This window comes from Jaculus jaculus, chromosome 11, assembly GCF_020740685.1.
Source record: "Jaculus jaculus isolate mJacJac1 chromosome 11, mJacJac1.mat.Y.cur, whole genome shotgun sequence".
Lineage (NCBI taxonomy): Eukaryota > Metazoa > Chordata > Mammalia > Rodentia > Dipodidae > Jaculus > Jaculus jaculus.
In genome coordinates this window covers 110010628-110029681 of record NC_059112.1, presented here as the reverse complement: position 1 = coordinate 110029681, position 19054 = coordinate 110010628, and the positions used below count along the sequence as shown (strand labels likewise).

Sequence of the window (19054 nt, the reverse complement as noted above, 5' to 3'; positions counted from 1 at the left end):
TCCCCTTCCTTCTAGCTTTGCCACCCCTTCAGTGGTGGCAGCTGTTCTAGAGGCTGGACTTTAGGGGCAGCAAAGGGCTAGGCCAGAGCTGAGGGAAGTTCCTTACACTTCCTCACCCAGTGAGGGTGGTGGGGAAGAGTGGGGAGTTCTAGACAAAGGGCAGCTCCCTCAGGAACCTTCTTACAGCCTAGTAACCGAGCCGGGATATCCCGCCTTCTCTCCTTCCTTTCTCTTTTTTCTTTGGGGGACAGGGAATGGATCTCACTATGTTGTCAGACTGGCCTCAAGTTTGCAATCCTCCTGCTTCTGCCGAGTCAATAGAATTTTTTTTCCCCCCAAAGACATTGGCCATGGTAGGCTGGGCTGGGAACTCTATCCTGAGACAAAGTAAAATGACCCACAGAACCTCCCCACTGGCCACCCTGAATACGCGTTAGCAAGGGGGTGGCAGAGGCTGGTTCCCTGAGTCATTTATTTAAGAAGGTTTACAGTGAGGTGGCTCATGCCTGGGATCCTTGCACTTGGGAGGCTGGGGTCGGAGGTGTCTGTGAGTTTGAGGATAGCCTTGGTTGCTGAGTTCCACATCAAGCCTGGGCTAGAGTGAGACCCTTCCTCAAAATAAGAGAAAACAAAACACACACACACAAATAAATGAATAGAATAAAAGAGTTTGGAGCCATAGAAACACTAAGCACCGAGCAAAGATTTGGAGTTCTACGAGAAGCAGGGACTCAGGGTCCTACCCTTACCTCCCAGTGCAACAGCATCCCAACGTCCCAGCGCGTGGAGTTCTTCCCCGCCAGCATGAGTTCCTTCTCTTCAGCTCAGGTCCATCAGCCTGGAGGTGCTGCTGTCTGGCTGCTTTCCCAGGGCGGGGAAGGAGCCTAGTAGAGAATGGTGTCCTCCGGGTCCAGGATAAGGAGCTGTATTCTTGCCTGGCTAGCTCAGTCGGTAGCGCATGAGACTCTTAATCTCAGGGTCGTGGGTTCGAGCCCCACATTGGGCGGGTGCTTTTTTTTTTGAGGTACGGTCTCTGACCTGGAATTCACTATGTAGTCGCAGGGTGGTCTTGAACTCATGGCACTCCTCCTACCTCTGCCTTCTCCGAGTGCTGGGATTAAAGGCCTGGCTCTCGGCAAGTAATTGTGACTGGGCAAAAGGCCACATGGATTCAACAAAGACAGAAAAGACTTAAGGAAGATCTCTCTTTCAGTGGTTAATCATTAATTAATTCAGAAAATAAATTCTAAATGCTGGTCAGGTACCCTGCCATTGCCATGTCCGCTGTGCTTTTCATAACCTCAGTAGTGGTTTTTCTGGTGTTCTTAGTTGTAGGTGGAGAAAGGTTGATCCATGGTTCATGGTCACCCTGAGCTACATACTGAGTTGGAGGTATCCACAGTGGGGGAGGAAAAGGAAAGAAAAAAATGTTCACAGTGGCTTGGGGTTCTTTTGCTCTGCAAAGAGAGATGGAGAGAGGAAAGAAGGGAGAGGGAGGAAGAAAAGAAAGGAACAAGAGGAAAGGAAGAGACAAGAAGTGTGGCTTGGGGTCTTCTTGCTCTATGCAGATGGAGGTCACAGGTAGGCGAGTTGAAGTTCGAGTTGTAGGTGTACATGTAACTTTTGTGCCCCTGCCTCTGGCCTCTGCGTGCTGTGGCAGCAGGCGGAACAACAGTATTGTTATAACTCCTGTGCAGGCCTCCGACCGTTTCCTCGACAGCAGCAACGAGCTTTGCAGCTTCTGGCAGGTCTAGGTGTCAGGATTACCTCAGTGTTAAGGCTCCTGGGGTGTCAGAGATCCTTGGCCCTTCAGGCTTGGCAGCTCTCTGAAACTCCTCCAGTGACCAAAACCCGCAGTATCACGTCTCCGGCCCTTTTCAAGACACCCGTGGAGTGTCCCATGGTGTTGGCATAAGGCCAGTCTGGCCGTTTGACAATTGTTTTGCTCAAGACAGCCAGGGCAGTGAGAGTCCCACAGCTGCTAATTAGAGTGTCAGATTGCCCCATCCTGGACATCTTTGCTTCTTTAGAGGAAAAGGAACATCGGAAGGAGAGCTTCCAAGAAGAACTTGATGAGCACACGTGCACACACGCGATGTCTGGAGAAAGCTATGCGGTGATTGTAAGCAGATTAATAGCTCTGTGGCTCCGGCTCCAGAAAGCTCAGCTTCCTCCAGGACTGTTTTAGTACCACTTCCTCTGGTGGGCCAGTGGAGGGACGGCTGTGATTGGTGCAAACACAAGCCTTCATTTGCATGTAGGTGTGCTGTGATTGGTGCAAACACAAGCCTTCATTTGCATGTAGGTGTGCTGTGATTGGTGCAAACACAAACCTTCATTTGCATGTAAGGTGTGCTGTGATTGGTGCAAACACAAACCTTCATTTGCATGTAAGGTGTGCTGTGATTGGTGCAAGACACTGGTTCTCCAGCCCTATAAGCTGGATTTCTGCTCACTTGTGGGGCTCCCCTCCTAACAGACATTCTTTGGCACTACCTTTGTTGCAAAATTAGGCTCACTGAAGGACTTCTCTTGGGCAGTCTGTCCTTCCCTACTTTCAGTAGTGTGGGCTGAGTTGTTACTGTGCAGAGACAGTGGAGCAGCAGCAACTGCCTCCCCAGAGGTGGGGTCTGAGGAGCTGTCAAGGCAGGAACAAGGGGGCGGGCAGGGGTAGGGAAAGTGCTAAAGCTGAAGAAGGATGGACGGCTGTGAAAAGCCACAGAGCAACTGCACATCATAGCCACTGCCGGATTTCTAGAGAGCTCCAGAGCCTGAAGGGTCAAGGGTCTTAGACACTGCAGGCCCAGGAGCTGTGACGCTGGCCAATACTGAGAATTAAGAAATCGCGGAGCCGGGTGTGGTGGCGCACGCCTTTAATCCCAGCACTCGGGAGGCAGAGGTAGGAGGATTGCCATGACTTCAAGGCCACCCTGAGATGACAGAATTAATTCTAGGTCAGCCTGGACCAGAGTGAGACCTTACCTTGAAAGACCCCCCCCCAAAAAAAATTAAAAAAGAAATCCCACTATGAGCCGGGCATGGTAGCTCATGCCTTTAATTCCAGCACTCGGGAGGCAGAGGTAGGAGGAGCGTCTTGAGTTCAAGGCCACTCTGAGACTACATAGTGAATCCCAGGTCAGCCTGGGTTAGGGCGAGACTCTATCTAGAAAAAGCAAGAAAACAAACAAACAAAAAACCCCAAAACAAAACAAAACAAAATAGTTACTGATTGGACTGGAGGCCCTTTCCACAGCAGGGACTGTGTGCCTGATACTGCAGACCTATGATGGGGGAAGGGGACGTCATAAGCGGTGACCTCTGGGAAGACTCAAAAGGCACCATAGTGCTGAGAAGTGACAGAGGAGTGCTCAGCACTGAGACATCTCTATCACACCTCTAAGGCTCAGCATCCATTGTGGGTGCGGTGGCGGAAAGAACGTAAGAGCCCAAGAAAGGAGAGGATGGCTTACAGTGCACTCTTCAGTTGTCCATGACCTCACAACGCCCAGTACTACCTACACGGGACCCTCACAGAGGAGGAAAACATGACATCAAAGAAAAAGCGAGGAGCCGGCGGTAGTGGCCGGCGCCTTCAACCCAGGCACTTGGGGAGGCCCATAGGGAATTCCAGGTCAGCCAGGGCTGCAAGAGAAAAGCTGCCTGGAAAAAAACAAATAAATAAATAATAAAAAAATTCCAAGAGAGGCTAATTGAGAGGGAGACGGGAGATGGTGGAGAGTAGATTTGTGAGGGGGAAGCAGGAGAGGGGAGGGAATTTCCATGGTTTGTTGTCTATAATTATGGAAGTTGTCAACAAAAAAGAAAAATCCCAGCTGCTTCAAAGGGGGATGCAAGCCTGACTTCCTGAGGGCTTCTTAGAGCGGGGTCCCGGTGCCCCCACTTAGGAGAAGTTTTAGCAATAGAGGGCGCCCTCTGCGATTGCGCTGCACTGCTCCCCGCGCGCTCGTGGCTCTCCGGAGGGCCTTGCAGGAGCTGCCCAACACCAGCCTTTGACTTCTTGCCTATCCCACAGGTGACAATGGGAGCCGGCTGACTGGTAACACTGTGACCTCGTGTGGGATTCGGACCCAGGAACACTCACGGGCCTAAGCGGCCGCTGTAGGAGGACAGCCTTGTTTCCTCTAGCTCACTGACCGGCACTCCTCGACGCAGGCCTCATTGGCCAAAACTGGCTCCCGTCCCCAAGAAAGGTGCTACGGTTGGAGACACCAAGGCATTGTCGCTGAAGAGCAGGAGAGGAAGGATAGTGGCCCCGGAGTCTGTGATATTTTACCAGATGGTTCAGTAGCTCAGTTGTAGGGCGTGAGGTTCTTAATTTGGGGGTTTGGATTCGAGTCCCACGCTGGATGCAGTTTTTGTATTAATTCTGATCAGAGATTTCCAACTTTACATTTGGTATTCTCAAAACAAACAAACAAACAAACAAAAAACCCACAAAAGTAACTAAAAATATCCTGAAAAAAAGGCTGGACTGGATCTCCTTTTCAGGGCTCGTCCGGGATTTGAACCCGGGACCTCTCGCACCCGAAGCGAGAATCATACCCCTAGACCAACGAGCCCCTTACTTGGTCTCTGTTTCTCCAACACTTCTTGCACATATGTCCACACTCCCGCAGGCCTGAGTTCATCCTCAGATGGGTTGAGCCTTCCTTGCCGTCATCCTGGGAGGGGAAAAGTGAAGACAGGGCGGGGAGGAAAAGACTATTTCCTAGGGAGCCCTCGCACAGGTACGGAACAGGACGGCCACTCAACAGCCCGCGGTCCAATCACCCCCACACAGGGCCGAGGGCTGCGTGGGGGTCTGGGGCAGTTGGCGACCAGGATGCCCCCGCTGCCACAGCTCAGCCAATAGGATGCAGTCGCGTCCCCTGGCGTCGGGCTCCCTGGACCACAGCCATCCAATGCCCGCTGCCTCTGGAAGGCTGAGCCTCAGGGTGAGGGCTGTCGTGGGCAGGGCCGCCGGGCGCCGCGGATCAGAGCAGAGCGAGGTGGGCCTGGGACTGCGCTCGGGGCTGTGGTCGGGACCGCCCGCGTGGCTGGGCCCACGAGGAGGGTCGCGCTGCGAACCCCAGCCCCACGTTCCATTCTTAAGAAATGCCATGTTAGGGTGCGAGACGCCTGTTGGTACAAGCCAATACCAGCTCATTTCAGGGTTAGGGTCAGCCTTCGGGGTGGTCTGCCACCTGTTACACGTGTGTGTGAGCTCACTTGGAAGTCACACCAGGGCACACCTTCCCTCTCCTGAAGAAGGGGGCAGGAGCCAGGTGCGCGGTGGCTCGTTGGTCTAGGGGTATGATTCTCGCTTTGGGTGCGAGAGGTCCCGGGTTCAAATCCCGGACGAGCCCTGTGTCTTTTTTTTTTTTTTTTCCCCCCTCCACTTTGCTTTTTCAGCAAAGGTGGACGACTGAGAAATAGAGGTCCCTACTGGTAAAGTGAGAGGGGAAGTGAGGCTGGGAACTTCTCAGTAAAGATAGAGAAGAAACTGGTGGCTTTGATCTGCTAGAATCTCTGGGCTCGGTGGACGACGGACTCCCAACCCCGGCCAAGGCATTTGGTGTCCTCCCCACACCCCCTTGGCGTCTCTCACCTGGTGACAGGGGACTCACCGACAGCCCTAGGTGAGGGAGAAGGGGATGGAGGAGCATCTCTAGGGGTTGCCTGGCTGTGGGGTCTGGCTGGTGGCCTGACACACCGGGGTCCAGTCCAGGGAACCGAGGGTCACTCCTGGGGTCCACACTCCGGACAGGGTTGGGGGTCCTTCCTTACTTTTTGCCAGGCTGGGCAGGGTGGGATGGAAAGAGAAGCGGAGAGCACAGCTCTGCAGCGTCACAAGCTGGGCCCTCAGGAGACTGTGCCCCCCCCCCCCCAACGCTGCCAAGGCTGGAGTCCCAGGGGTCGGGGCTATAGGCTGAGGGTTTGTCTGTCTGGCTTCAGTGACCGCAACGTCCAGAGAACAAGCTGCTGCATGGCCAGCGTGGATTGCCAAGCTCTGCCTGGAGTGGCCACTGCCGGCCAAGACCGTGGGGACAGCGAGCTGTGAGACTTCACTTCTGGGCAGTGGGGATGGGTGGGACGCTGGGTTTCCTCAGTGTTTGAATTTATCCTTCTAGGCATGTCTGAAATTTGACTCTCAGCTTGACTCTACAAATCCCGCCCCAGGATGCCACCACCGTCATAAAGTACAACCAGAAGAGTAACTGGTGTGGCTCGTTGGTCTAGGGGTATGATTCTCGCTTAGGGTGCGAGAGGTCCCGGGTTCAAATCCCGGACGAGCCCTATGTCCTTTTTTCCCTCTAAATTATTTCCTATTTTTTTCTCCCCAGATGCCAGTCAAGGATCTAGACTCACTTCTGAGACTCTGGTCACCTTTTAGAAAGGCATGTTTGTTTGTTTGTTTGTTTGTTTGTTTTTTAAATAAAACATACAGCTTACTGCTGCTTTTTTGGAAAAATGTTCCTGCACACCTTAAGAGAAGAGTGTTCTTCACGGTGGGAACCCACTGAAGAGTGCCTGGGGCTCCCTCTCACAGCGTGTTCCTTGCTGCCTTGGGTGGAGGACACATTGTTGGTCCTGGAAATGTGGTCTCTGAAATGACTTCATTACTTCTGTTTCTAGCGCCCTCAGGCCATCTATTGTGATGCACACACAAAGGCAATGAACTTCTCTTAAGGTGCCCGGCTAGCTCAGTCGGTAGAGCATGAGACTCTTAATCTCAGGGTCGTGGGTTCGAGCCCCACGTTGGGCGGTTTGCTATTTTGGTTTGGACCTTACAAGGAGTCCTGAGATATTCAACACCAACTGGATGGATATTGCCCTTGTACTCCTGGCTTCTGGCCCAATAACTGACTGCTTCTCCACTCCATGGGGAACACCACCAACCCCACTGAGGAGGGCCCCCTGCAGAATGGGGGCAGGGAGGAGGGAAAAGATAGTTCCAACACATGATATGGCCACACAAAATAGTTCTTTTTATTTATTTTGGTTTCTCAAGGTAGGGTCTCACGCTAGCCCAGGCTGACCTGGAATTAACTATGTAGTCTCAGGGTGGTCTAGAATTCTTGGTGATCCTCCTACCTCTGCCTCCTGAGTGTAGGGATTAAAACCATGCTTGGCTTAAACTTTTTTTTTTTTTTGCTAGCAGAGAGAGAGAATGGGATGCGCCAGGGCCTCCAGCCTCTGCAAACACACTCCAGATGCGTGCGCCCCTTTGTTGGCTTTATGTGGGTACTGGGAAATCAAACCTGGATCCTTATGCTTTGCAGTAAGTGCCTTAACTATTGAGCCATTTCTCCAGCCCATAAAGTATGTCCTTAATAAAAGTAAGTAAATAAATAAATTTTAAAAAAGAAAAGAGGAGAAAAGACAGCCTCTTCAGCAAATGGTGTTGGGAAAATTGGATATATATCTCCAGAAGGATGAAAGTAGATTCTTCTCTCTCTCCATGCACAAGAATTAAGTCCAAATGGATTAAAGACCCTAACATCAGACCTGAAACTCTAAAACTGCTAGAGGAAAAAGTAGGGGAAACCCTTCAACATATTGGTCTTGGCAAAGACTTTCTGAATACAGCCCCGATTGCTCAGGCAATAAAACCACAGATTAATCACTGGGACCTCATGAAATTACAAAGATTTTGCGCTGCAAAGGACACTGAGTTTGAGGCCACCCTGAGATTACATAGTGAATTCCAGGTCAGTCTGTGGTACAGCGATGCCCTACCTCAAAAAACAAACAAACGAAAAATTTTTTTTGTTTATTTCCGTGTGCATGCCAGGGCCTCTTGCCACTGCGGATGAACAGCAGACACTAATGTCACTTCTGGGCAGGCAGGCTTTGCAAGCAAGCACCTTTAATTGCTGGTTCTTCTTCCCAGCCCCTCAAATACTTTTAGATATAAGAACATATAATAGGGCTGGAGGGATAGCTTAGTGGCTAAGGCATTTGCCTACAAAGCCAAAGGACCCAGGTTCAATTCCTCAGGACCCACGTTAGCCAGATGCACAAGGGCACGCACATGTCTGAGGTTCGTTTGCAGTGGCTAGAGGGCCTGGCGTGCCCATTCTCTCTCTCCCTCTTTCTCTTTCAAATAAATAAAAATATACAATAAAATATAATAATAACAATAAAATTAAAAACATACTGACTTATTTCAGCCAATAACTGAAAATTCGATAAGGCTAGGGTGTACCACAAGAGCAGAACATTTGTCTAATATGTGTGTATATGGCAGTTGAATTCCAGACTTTTCTGCCTCCTTTCTCCATAGTTAAGGACACTTGCAATTTCTTTCTTTTCTTTTTCTTTCTTTTTTTTTTTTGTGGGGGGGTGTTGGATAGAGGTAGGGTCTCACTCTAGCCCAGGCTAACCTGGAATTCACTATGTAATCTCAGTGTGGCCTGGAACTCACGGCCTATTGCCCACTGTACTGACTCAACATCTCAGGATTCTATAAACCAAACCAAAATGACAAACCTCCCAACGTGGGGCTCAAACCCACGAAACGACCCTGAGATTAAGAGTCTCATGCTCTACCGACTGAGCGAGCCGGGCATCCTGGAGGTAACTGTATGGACTAATAATGGTAGACTGAAAGTGCTGGAAAGCAAGTAAGATCTCGGAGAGTCCAGGCACATTCCACTTGCTGCCTGCTGCCTTGGGTTAAAGGTTGCATTGTTGGCCCCAGAAAATGTGTCCATTGTTTCTAAAATGACTTTATTAACTAATCTGGTTTTCAGCACCCTCCTGCCATCCTACCTCTGCCTCCTGAGTGCTGAAATTAAAGGTGTGTGCCACCACGCCCGGCTTGTGGTGTTTTTTTTTTGTTTTTTTTTTTACTTGCAATTTCTTGAATGCCACCTGGAACATTTAGGATAATACCAGCAGAGGCCCAGGGCGCGCTGGGATCTCGAGGATGCCATCCGGACACCGCGGATGCCTGTGCAGTCTGGGACCCGTGCCCATGGGAGACCAGCGGAGGCTTTGCTGACCCGCACCCTGCATCCTACCTGACGTCTCCTTCCCTGCCTGCTTCCCCTACGGGGCTGCCCAGCGCTGCCAGCTCCCGGGCCCGGTGGCAACCTCCAACCTGAGACCATAGAGGCCTTTAGGTTAGGTGAGGTTTGGGAGAAAAGAGAGGCGTCTGGGCAGGATTTTAACAGGCACCTGCTGCGTGGCCTGTCTGCAGAGATCACGACACCTGTGGTCCCCCGGGGCGCCTGGCTCCCCAGATGTCTGCGCGGGGGGCGAGCGGGGCGCGAGCGCATGTGGGGCTCGGGGTCACCTGCTTCGCGTGGCTGCAAGACCAGGTGTGGACGGAAGGTCGCCGGGCCCAGAAGAGCAGGTAGGAAGCCTGGCCGGGGCGGGGGCGGAAAGGGAGGCCCTGGTCAGCGCTGCCGCTAAGTAGCCCGCGGTGACTGCGTTCCGGGAGCGTCCACGGGGGCCTCCGCGTCCCGTCCGAGCTAAGGTGGAGCTGGACGTCAGAGACCAGCATGCTGCCCGCTGCCGCGGGTAGAGGACGCGTTCTTGGTCCTGGAAAATGCGGGCAGTGTTTCTAAAGCGAGGTCATTAATCTGGGCTGCAGCGTCCTCGTGCGAGTTTTCGTCGTCCACTCACGGGCAACAGGGCTCCTAAGGGTGCCTGACTAGCTCAGTCTGGAGAACGTGGGACTCTGGACCTGAGGTCTGGGTTCGAGCCCCGTGTCGGGCGGCTATTCATCTTGATTTGGATTTATGGAATCCTGAGATGCTGACAGCAATTGGGTAGCAACCCCCCCACACACACACTCCACCCCCCACCCCCCAATACCCTTGCAGCTCTGGCTTCTGGCACCAAAGAACGGAAGAATGTGCCTTCACTCTTTAAGATTTTACTTGCTTTTCAGCCCTTTCAGTCTACCATTAGTATTCCATAGAGCTACCGCTAGAGTGCCCGGCTAGCTCAGTCGGTAGAGCATGAGACTCTTAATCTCAGGGTCGTGGGTTCGAGCCCCACGTTGGGCGACTTGCTATTTTGGTTTGGAGTTTATGGAATCCCAAGACGTTGACTCAGTACTTACTGAGCTGCCACCGGATAGTCCCCCAATGCCCTGGTTCTCTTGACTTCTGACCCTCAGTGTGTCCAGGTCTCACCTCATTTTATTTGCTTTCCAACGCTCTCAGAATACTCCTATTCGTCTACAGGGAACCCTACAAGGTGCCCGGCTAGCTCAGTCGGTAGAGCATGAGACTCTTAATCTCAGGGTCGTGGGTTCGAGCCCCACGTTGGGCGGTTCAATATTTTCCTGAACTTTGTGGAATTGGAGATAGTCTTGCACATTTACTGAGTGGCCGCTGGGTGGCGCACGGTCGAAAGTCCCTCTTGCCCAAGTGCTCTTTGGGGGGGGTACCTCAATGCTTTTGCTGCAGGTTTTCCAGAGAGGTCCCTACCTTCTGGATTTGGGGCCCAGCCCTCTGGATAGCTAGCAATGTCAGTGGTGGCCACCGGGCTGCCCAGGTCAGGCTGAGTGCCAGCCGCTGTGTGTGGGCCCCCGCCCTGCCCCAAGGACGACAGGACTGACGTAGGAAGGAGCAGATATAGGCAGCGGCTCTTGTCTAGGAGTGTGCTTCTCTCTTCTTGTGGAAGGTCCAAGGTTTCTGGCATGAGCTCACTATTTTTTGTCCCCCCCCCCCCAAAAAAAAAAGAAAGCATATCCTGTCTCTCTTTCCCATGTGTGGTTCCACCGTGGGATCTCGGCTCTATAGATTCAAGCCTGACCTCTAAGAACCCTCCCTCCCTCCCTTTCTCCTCCTCGCTTCCCTCCCTCCTTCCCACGCCACCGCCTGCCTCCCAGCCCCACCCTTTCTCTCCTCCTGGGGACTGCTAGGCTCTCTCTCCAGCTGTATGCCAACGTGCTGGGCCTCTGAGTGTGGAGGCTGTGCTCCTCAGGTGCTGGCCATCTTTTTTTTTTTTTTGCAACAAGGTCTCTCCACAGGCCTGGAAATCACCAAGTAGGCTACAGACTGGCTGGCCAGAGAGCCCTAGGGATATGGAAAGGCAATTTTTATTTTATTTTATTTTTTTCTCAATTTTTTATTTATTTATTTATTTGAGAGCGACAGACACAGAGAGAAAGACAGATAGAGGGAGAGAGAGAGAAAGGGCGCGCCAGGGCTTCCAGCCTCTGCAAACGAACTCCAGACGCGTGCGCCCCCTTGTGCATCTGGCTAACGTGGGACCTGGGGAACCGAGCCTCAAACCGGGGTTCTTAGGCTTCACAGGCAAGCGCTTAACCGCTAAGCCATCTCTCCAGCCCTTTTTCTCAATTTTTATTAACATTTTCCATGATTATAAAAAGTATCCCATGGTAATACCCCCCCCCCACTTTCCCCTTTGAAATTCCATTCTCCATCATATCCCTTCCACATCTCAATCAGTCTCTCTTTTATTTTGATGTCATGATCTTTTCCTCCATTATGACGGTCTTGTGTAGGTAGTATCAGGCACTGTGAGGTCATGGATATCAAGGCCATTTTGTGTCTGGAGGGAGCACGTTGTAAGGAGTCCTACCCTTCCTTTGGCTCTTACATTCTTTCTGCCACCTCTTCCGCATTAGACCCTGAGCCTTGGAAGGTGTGATCGAGATGTTATTCAGTACTCCAGTCACTTCTTTCCAGCACTATGATACCTTCTGAGTCATCTCAAAGTCACTGCCATCTGAAAAGAGAAGATTCTCTACCCAAAGTGAAAGTAGCGTTAATATAAGGATATAAATATTAAGAGAAGTGCTTACTGGGCAGTTTGATAAGCATAGTATATACATTTTTCCAGACATCAGCAGATGTTACACCCCTAGGGCTCATGACTACCCCTGTTTTAAGTTTTCAGTATCAGGGATGTGTTTCCTCCCATGGTGGAAAGGCAGTTTTTAAAATGGCATCAAGCTCTCTGCAGCTGCCCATTGCTACTTGTTCAAGTTGAAAAGCAGCCCCAGGGGCTTTCCAACTGCTTCTGTCAGTGTGAGCTGGAGGCAGAGAGTGGAGATGCTTCATGAACTCTAAAGAGCAGGACCTCCTTCACAGAGACCATTGAAATGCCAAGCTGAGGGCTAGGGAGATTGCCTAATGGTTAAGGTGCTTGCCTATGAACTCTTAAGGATCCAGATTCAGTTTCCCTGTACCCACATAAACTAGAGGCACTAGGTGGTGCATACAGTGGCTAAAGGTCCTGACGCATCCATTCCTCACTCTCTCAAGTAAATGAATAAAATATTTTATTTAAAGCCAGGTGGCACATGCCTTTTATCCCAGCACTTGGGAGGCAGAGGTAGGAGGATTGCTGTGAGTTCAAGGCCACATTGCGACTACAGGTCAGAGTGAGAGACTCTACCTCGAAAAACCAAAAATATAAATTTAAAAAAAAAAAAAAAAAGGAGGAGGCTAGAGAGACTGCTCAGTGGTTAAGGCGCTTGCTCGTGAGGCCTAAGGACCCAGGCTCAAATGGTCTCAGAATTTCACAGGATTCCCTAGATAAAGAAATGTGCACTGAAAATGGTCAGCTTACCTTCAAAACACGAAGGAGACAAACTATGAACATTTATAGGTGGTAGGCAACAGAAAATTATGAGGATTTCAGACATAGATTGTGAAATAACTCCACCCATAATTTTGAAATGGAAAGATCTTTCAGTCTTCTAGGTTGAAAAAGAAACAAATACTTTTAGATATAAAAATATACAATGAAACTCAAACATTCAGTGAGGCTGGGGTGTAACGCAGTGGTTAGAGGGAAGGCAATTAGGTCTTCCTGTACTGGCTCTCTTCTGCCTCCTTCCATACTTCAGGACTCTTGTAATACTTGGGTAACTTGTCTCAGGGTCATTGGATTAGGACCCTGAGGGTGTCATCCCGGCACTGTGGATAAGCACTTCTGGTCATGTTGGAGCCTCAGTTGTGACACCCGAGGAGCTCTGCTGACCCACGTCTGAGCCTGTCCAGCTCACTGACCTGCTTCCCCTCCGGCCGCCTACAGCTGGCCACCTTCCAGACTCCCTGGTACTTACTCTGGCTCAGGGTTTCCGCCTCGCAAGAGACCTGTCTGGTTTAGCTTGAGTTTGGGGGGAAACAGGTCTGGGCAACGTGGAGAAGCCTGTGACTGGGCAGAGCAGTGCGTTGTGCCCTGCCAGACCCGATAGAGGCTTGGGTTGCGGGCCTGCTCTGCCAGGGCCGGTAGCGTGGGTTTTGTCCCGTGCAGGTGTTTTGCGCGGGGTGTGAGTAGAGCTGGTTTCTTGCACAGCTGCAAGACGGGCAGGTGTCCCTCTTTCTAGGGTGCTGGCGCCGCGCCTCCCGCTCACAACCCTCGTCTGAGCCAGGGTGCAGCTGGGGTTTTGAAGGAGCAAGGACTCAGCACATTTTGGCTTCAGTCTCTGGGTTGGGTTGTTAATTTCTAGCACCCTCAGACCCACCGTAGTAGCCCACACACCTGTGACCCCACACACCTGCTCACAAACTGGGTGTGTGCCCGGCTAGCTCAGTCGGTAGAGCATGAGACTCTTAATCTCAGGGTCGTGGGTTCGAGCCCCACGTTGGGCGACATGGTGTTTTGGTGTTTACACACTGGGATTCTGAGATTCTTGGCTACTGCTTACTTAATGAGCACCATATGAATAGCCCTTGCTTGCCCTCTGTTGTCTCAAGAGTTATCCTTCATCCCTCCTGCTCGAAAATTCTGTGAGGACATTTTACCTGGGGAACCCCGCTGCCGTTACTGATCCACACACTACCCGCTTTTTGTTATTTGTTTTGGTTATTTATTTATTTTGGTTTTTTGAGGTTTATTTTTATTTTTTGAGGTAGAGTCTCATTCTAGCCCAGGCTGACCTGGAATTCACTATGTAATCTCAGGGTGGCCTGGAACTCGATCCTCCTACCTCTGCCTCCCGAGTTGTTTTGTTTTTTTGAGGTAGGGTCTCGCTGAAGCCCAGACTGACCTGGAATTCACAGCAGTCTTCCTACCTCTGCCTCCGTGCTGGAATTAAAGGTGTACACCACCACACCTTACTGTACACACCCAGCCTTGTTCAAGGGGCCCGGCTAGCTCAGTCGGTAGAGCATGAGACTCTTAATCTCAGGGTCGTGGGTTCGAGCCCCACGTTGGGCGAGCGTTTTGGTGTTTAGACTTTGGTATTCTGAGTGGCTGAGCACTAACTGGAATCTCACAAGATCCTGGTGATGACTCTCTGAAAAAAAGCTCGCTGAGGGCTTTTTGTCCAGGGAATCAGGCTGCCCTTACTGATCTACAGATCCCTCCAGCTCCATTCAGAGTCCCCAGCCAGGTCGGTCCGTGAAACATGAGACTCAGTCTTAGGGTTGTGGGTTTGAACTCCATGTTGGGCGGCTTAACATTTTGGTTTGGACTCTGGAGTTCTGAGATACGAAACCTGTGTTTGCCTGAGGATACATTAACCTTTGCTCCACTATCTTGGTAGATCCCAGTATGCTTACGACTGGACGTTTTGCCCATAGCTAGAAGCAAGGAGCCAAGTCTAAATCCACCGCAGGACTACTTGGGACTCCTTGATTGTGGGCCCAATGTGAAGAAGAGGACTATGGGATCCATGGGAAGGGGACGAGGAGGGTTCCAGGATCTCCGTACTTTGTGAGAGCCTGATGGAGTGGGTCTCTGGGCTGCTCCGCTCTTCTAATCTCCCCCTTTTTTTCTGTGAAATCATGGTTGTCCCAGGACACTGCCACCACCACCTTTAATAGAACCAAGCACCATGAAACCTATGGCTCGTTGGTCTAGGGGTATGATTCTCGCTTAGGGTGCGAGAGGTCCCGGGTTCAAATCCCGGACGAGCCCATCCACATACTTTTACAAAAATGTACTGGGCATGGTGGTGTACTCCTTTAATCCCAGCATTTGGGACTACGTACTGAATTCTTCCAGGTCAGCCTGGGCTAGAGTGCAAACAAACAAACAAAACAAAACAAGCAGGGTGTGGTGACACACACCTTTAATCCTAGCACTTGCCATCAGTTCAAAGCCCTAGGAATTTTTAGACTTTAGTTGTAAACCCTGACGCAGGGCTGCTTTCTGCCAAGGAGGAAGCTCTCTCCTTTTCTCAGTAGTCATGGACTTGACTTCCTGGGGGTAACTAGGGCTGCCCTAAAGTCCCCTCAGGGTCTCACTTAACCCAGGCTGACCTGGAACTCACTGTGTAGCCCAGGCTGGCCTTGAACACACAGCAGTCTTCCTACTTCAACCTCCCAAATGCTGGTGTTAAGGAGTCCCTACCCTTGGCTTTTTTTGTTTTTTTGAGATAGGGTCTCGCTCTAGCTCAGGCTGATCTGGAATTCAGGGTGGCCTCGAGATCTTCCTACCTCTGCCTTCTGAATGCTGGGATTAAAGGCATGCGACTCCACGCCCCGCCATTAATTTAAATTTTTATCTGTGGTTTAAAATATTGTTAACGTTAGGGAAACATTTCAGGATATTGTTCTGGGCAAAGATTTTTTTAAATATATGACTCCCAAAAGCACAGGCCACAAAAGCAAAAATATTGACAAGTGGGATTACATGAAGCTAAACTCTTCTGTACAGAAAAGGAAGCAACCAAGGGGGTGCGGGGAGAGAAAACCTAGAGAATGAAGAAACTGTATGCCAGTGTGGCCACGGGTGACTAATTTACAGACTGCACAAGGAACTCAAATGAACCTTTTTTTGAGGGGGGGCTTTGGAGATAAGGTCTCACTTTAGCCCAGGCTGACCTGGAATTCACTGCGTAGTCTCAGGGTAGCCTCGAACTCACTGTGATCCTCCTACCTCTGCCTCCCCAGTGCTGGGACTAAAGGCTTGAGGCAACACGCCCGGCTTTATTTATTTACTTTTTAACCAAATTGATTTTAAAATGGCTCACGAATACACGTTTATCAAAAGAAGGTGTACATAGCCGGGCATCCGCGACCTGTTACTGTGTCCCAGCGTGGCCTGCAGAGCCGTTTTCTGCCTGAGCCCCTCCTCGGGCTCACTAGTCATTCTTGCACCTTTTTCAGGTCCCCGGAGCTCAGACAAGAGCAAGAGGGCGGTGGGGGGAGGGCGCACACCCCCAAGACTAGCTAGGATCTTAGCTTCGTTTGCTTAAATCGGGGCTTCCTTCCTTCCTCTTGCCTTCCGCTAAAATGCAAGGATTTTCATGTAGGAACCGGTGCCCAGCACGTGCAGAGCCCCGGTCCCAGAACGAAGGTTCGAACCCCCCTCAGGAAGGGGGCGGGGCGGTGTCCCCCAACGTCCCGAAGCTGTGGAGCGGCTCCAGGCCACCGAGAATGAAGAAGGGAGGGTCCAGGCACTGTGTCCACAGCGCCCGGGACGCGGCGGCGGGCTTTGCTGCCCTCTGGTGCCCTGCGGGGCGCAGGGCAGTTCTCGGGGCGCTTCGCGTCCACCCTCTCCCCCCGCCCCAGGATGCGGGTGGCGAAGCTCAGAGCTCCGCGCCTGGGTGGGGTCGACCCGGTTTTGCGGGGTGGCACACACGGGAGTGGGTCTCTACCGAGTCCGCAGGTTGCGGGGCCCGGGCCGAGCCTGGAGAGAGGAGCGCGCGGAGCGCCGGGGCGCAGGTTGGAGCGCCCGCACCACTCCGTTAAGATCCCGAAGCCACCACTCGTCACGCGTTAGCGGGCCGCGGCGAGCTACGCCTTTTAAGGTCTATGAAGAAGCTTTTGGCTGTCAGCCCCAGTGGCCTAATGGATAAGGCACTGGCCTCCTAAGCCAGGGATTGTGGGTTCGAGTCCCACCTGGGGTAGTGTGCGAGGTTGGAGTGATGTTTTGAGCTGCGAAAGGACACAATGGTAAGAATACCTAACAAAATCGTGTACCTTAATCGATTCGTCTGTTCCACCCCACTGTGGTGGTGTAAACCTTTAATCCCACAGTTTCCTATGTAATCTGGACGGGGTTTTGTCACTCCAATGTAGTGTCGTGTTGACGCATGATAGGGGATGATCTAAATACGGATTGTTTTTCCCCCCTTTTGGAGTGGAAAAGAAGCTGAAAGCTGGACTGATGCACTAAGTCACTGTAAGAGTTAACTGCTGAGGAGCTGAATTTACCTCTGTCAGCAGAAGGAATCCCAAAGACAACTGTCCAGGGGGTCCCAGAGGGACAATAAGAAGGAGGGACAGTTTAGACTAAAACAGCCTGGCGTGGTGGCGCACGCCTTTAATCCCAGCACTCAGGAGGCAGAGGTAGGGGGATCGCGGTGAGTTTGAGGCCACCCTGAGACTCCATAGTTAATTCCAGGTGAACCTAGGTTAGAGTGAGACCCTACCTCGGAAAACAAAACAAAACAACAACAATAAAAAAGAGTAAAACAGAGCTCGTGGTTGGGTGACCTGACTTCATGATTCATATGCATGTTGATTCATATGTATGTTTTGAAAGATTGTGTTGAGGCACACAGACTGCACAAGCTAACTGTCACATCCTGCTTCTGGCAAACCAGCTGCGCACTTGCTCGCCCACCCCTCCCCCTGCTATGGACACTGTAAATGAAAGTGAAATCTCAGTTACTTTGTGGCACGATCTCCACTTCGGTCCTGGGGGAAATAAACTCTATTTTCATACATGCTGGCACTGGAGTGATCTTTACAGAAAAGTTCTGTAACATCTTCTTGGAGGTAGGGTCTCATTCTAACACCAGGCTAACCAGGAACTCATTCTGTAGCCCAGGCTGACCTGCAGTTTACAGCAATCCTCCTACCTCTGCAATTAAAGGCTTGAGCCACCACAATCTTGCTTATTATTAATTATTAATCTCCTGTTATATAGCTCAGGCTGTCCTTGAACGCAATTCTGCTTCCCCAGTGCTAGGATTACAGATTACAGGTATAAATTGCCAAACGCAGCTTCATTTTATTAACGTTACAACATCACAAAGGAACTTGGAACATTTATCTTGGTTGACTTGAAATGATACACCATGGGGCTAGGTGTAGCATTCAGTTTTTATTTTTATTTTATTACTTGGTTTTCCAAGGTAGGGTCTTGCTCTAGCTCAGGCTGACCTGGAATTCACTATGTGATCTCAGGGTGGCCTCGAACTCACGGCGATCCTCCTCCCTCTGCCTCCCGAGTGCTGGGGTCAGAGGCGTGCGCCACCACGCCCGGCTCCAACACGACAGTCACAGTGCTCTGTCAGTGCTGGCCTGGAGGGTGAGGTTTTGGAACTACTGGCAAACGTTTTACTGCTGTGCAGAGAGAGAAAGTCTCCTGCAGGAAGCTGAGTAGGAGCTGCTGCAGTGGAAGTTTTTCTTCTGGGTTGAACGTGACCAGTGGAGGCCGTGGAGTGGAGTTTGCTGTGGTGGCCTGCACCATGCCTTGGTCCTATAGCTATGACAACAAGCTGTGCAAAACTGTACAGCGGAGCTGGGTGTGGTGGCGCACGCCCTTAGTCCCAGCCCTTGGAAGGCAGAGTTCTGTGAGTCCAAGGCTACCCTGAGACTACACAGTGAATTTCATGTTAGCCTGGGCTAGAGCAAGACCCTACCTCAGAAAAACAAAATAGAAAACATGAGGTGCAGTGATAGCTAGTATTGCAGACTGTTCCATGTTACTGGGACCAACATCCAACCAGGCACAGTTTATGGGAGGAAAGGATTAATTTCAGGTTTACAGATCCAGGGGAAGTTCCGTCAGTGGGAGAAGCTGGCTCACTCCAGTGTGCATCACAGGAGAGGGAGAGAGCAAAAGGGAGGGAGGAAGGGAGGGAGGGAGACCACTAAGCACAAATACCACAGTTCACACTGCTCTGAACACACCTAGTAGAGCTGGATTCAGGCCCACTCCCACTTGTGCATCTGGTTTTAGGTAGGTATTGGGGAATTAAACCCTGACGGTCAGGCTTTGCAAGCAAGTGCCTTTAGCCATTCAGCAATCTATCCAGCATTCTCTTATCACTTTCAAATAATATTTTTACTAATTCAGTAACTTTATTTTCTCTGGAATATTATATTTGAGGGTTATTTTCCTTTACTTTGGTTTGATTTTGGCTCTTATTATAGACAAG

The 19054-nt window shown here is 51.0% G+C and overlaps 12 non-coding genes across 12 annotated transcripts; 10 read left to right on the top strand and 2 right to left on the bottom strand.

Annotated features, from left to right (window-relative positions):
* Positions 1-933: 933 nt before the first annotated feature.
* Positions 934-1006, top strand: Trnak-cuu. The gene has a single exon. It is a non-coding gene; the product is annotated as a tRNA-Lys (tRNA).
* Positions 1007-4508: 3502 nt separating this feature from the next.
* Positions 4509-4580, bottom strand: Trnap-cgg. Its single transcript has one exon. It is a non-coding gene; the product is annotated as a tRNA-Pro (tRNA).
* Positions 4581-5294: 714 nt separating this feature from the next.
* Trnap-ugg lies at positions 5295-5366 on the top strand. Its single transcript has one exon. It is a non-coding gene; the product is annotated as a tRNA-Pro (tRNA).
* Positions 5367-6225: 859 nt separating this feature from the next.
* Trnap-agg lies at positions 6226-6297 on the top strand. Its single transcript has one exon. It is a non-coding gene; the product is annotated as a tRNA-Pro (tRNA).
* Positions 6298-6693: 396 nt separating this feature from the next.
* On the top strand, positions 6694-6766 carry Trnak-cuu. The gene has a single exon. It is a non-coding gene; the product is annotated as a tRNA-Lys (tRNA).
* Positions 6767-8493: 1727 nt separating this feature from the next.
* Trnak-cuu lies at positions 8494-8571 on the bottom strand. Its single transcript has one exon. It is a non-coding gene; the product is annotated as a tRNA-Lys (tRNA).
* Positions 8572-9946: 1375 nt separating this feature from the next.
* On the top strand, positions 9947-10019 carry Trnak-cuu. Its single transcript has one exon. It is a non-coding gene; the product is annotated as a tRNA-Lys (tRNA).
* A 195-nt stretch (positions 10020-10214) lies between these two features.
* On the top strand, positions 10215-10287 carry Trnak-cuu. Its single transcript has one exon. It is a non-coding gene; the product is annotated as a tRNA-Lys (tRNA).
* A 3226-nt stretch (positions 10288-13513) lies between these two features.
* Trnak-cuu lies at positions 13514-13586 on the top strand. The gene has a single exon. It is a non-coding gene; the product is annotated as a tRNA-Lys (tRNA).
* A 495-nt stretch (positions 13587-14081) lies between these two features.
* Positions 14082-14154, top strand: Trnak-cuu. The gene has a single exon. It is a non-coding gene; the product is annotated as a tRNA-Lys (tRNA).
* A 630-nt stretch (positions 14155-14784) lies between these two features.
* Positions 14785-14856, top strand: Trnap-agg. The gene has a single exon. It is a non-coding gene; the product is annotated as a tRNA-Pro (tRNA).
* A 1863-nt stretch (positions 14857-16719) lies between these two features.
* On the top strand, positions 16720-16792 carry Trnar-ccu. Its single transcript has one exon. It is a non-coding gene; the product is annotated as a tRNA-Arg (tRNA).
* Positions 16793-19054: the final 2262 nt, after the last annotated feature.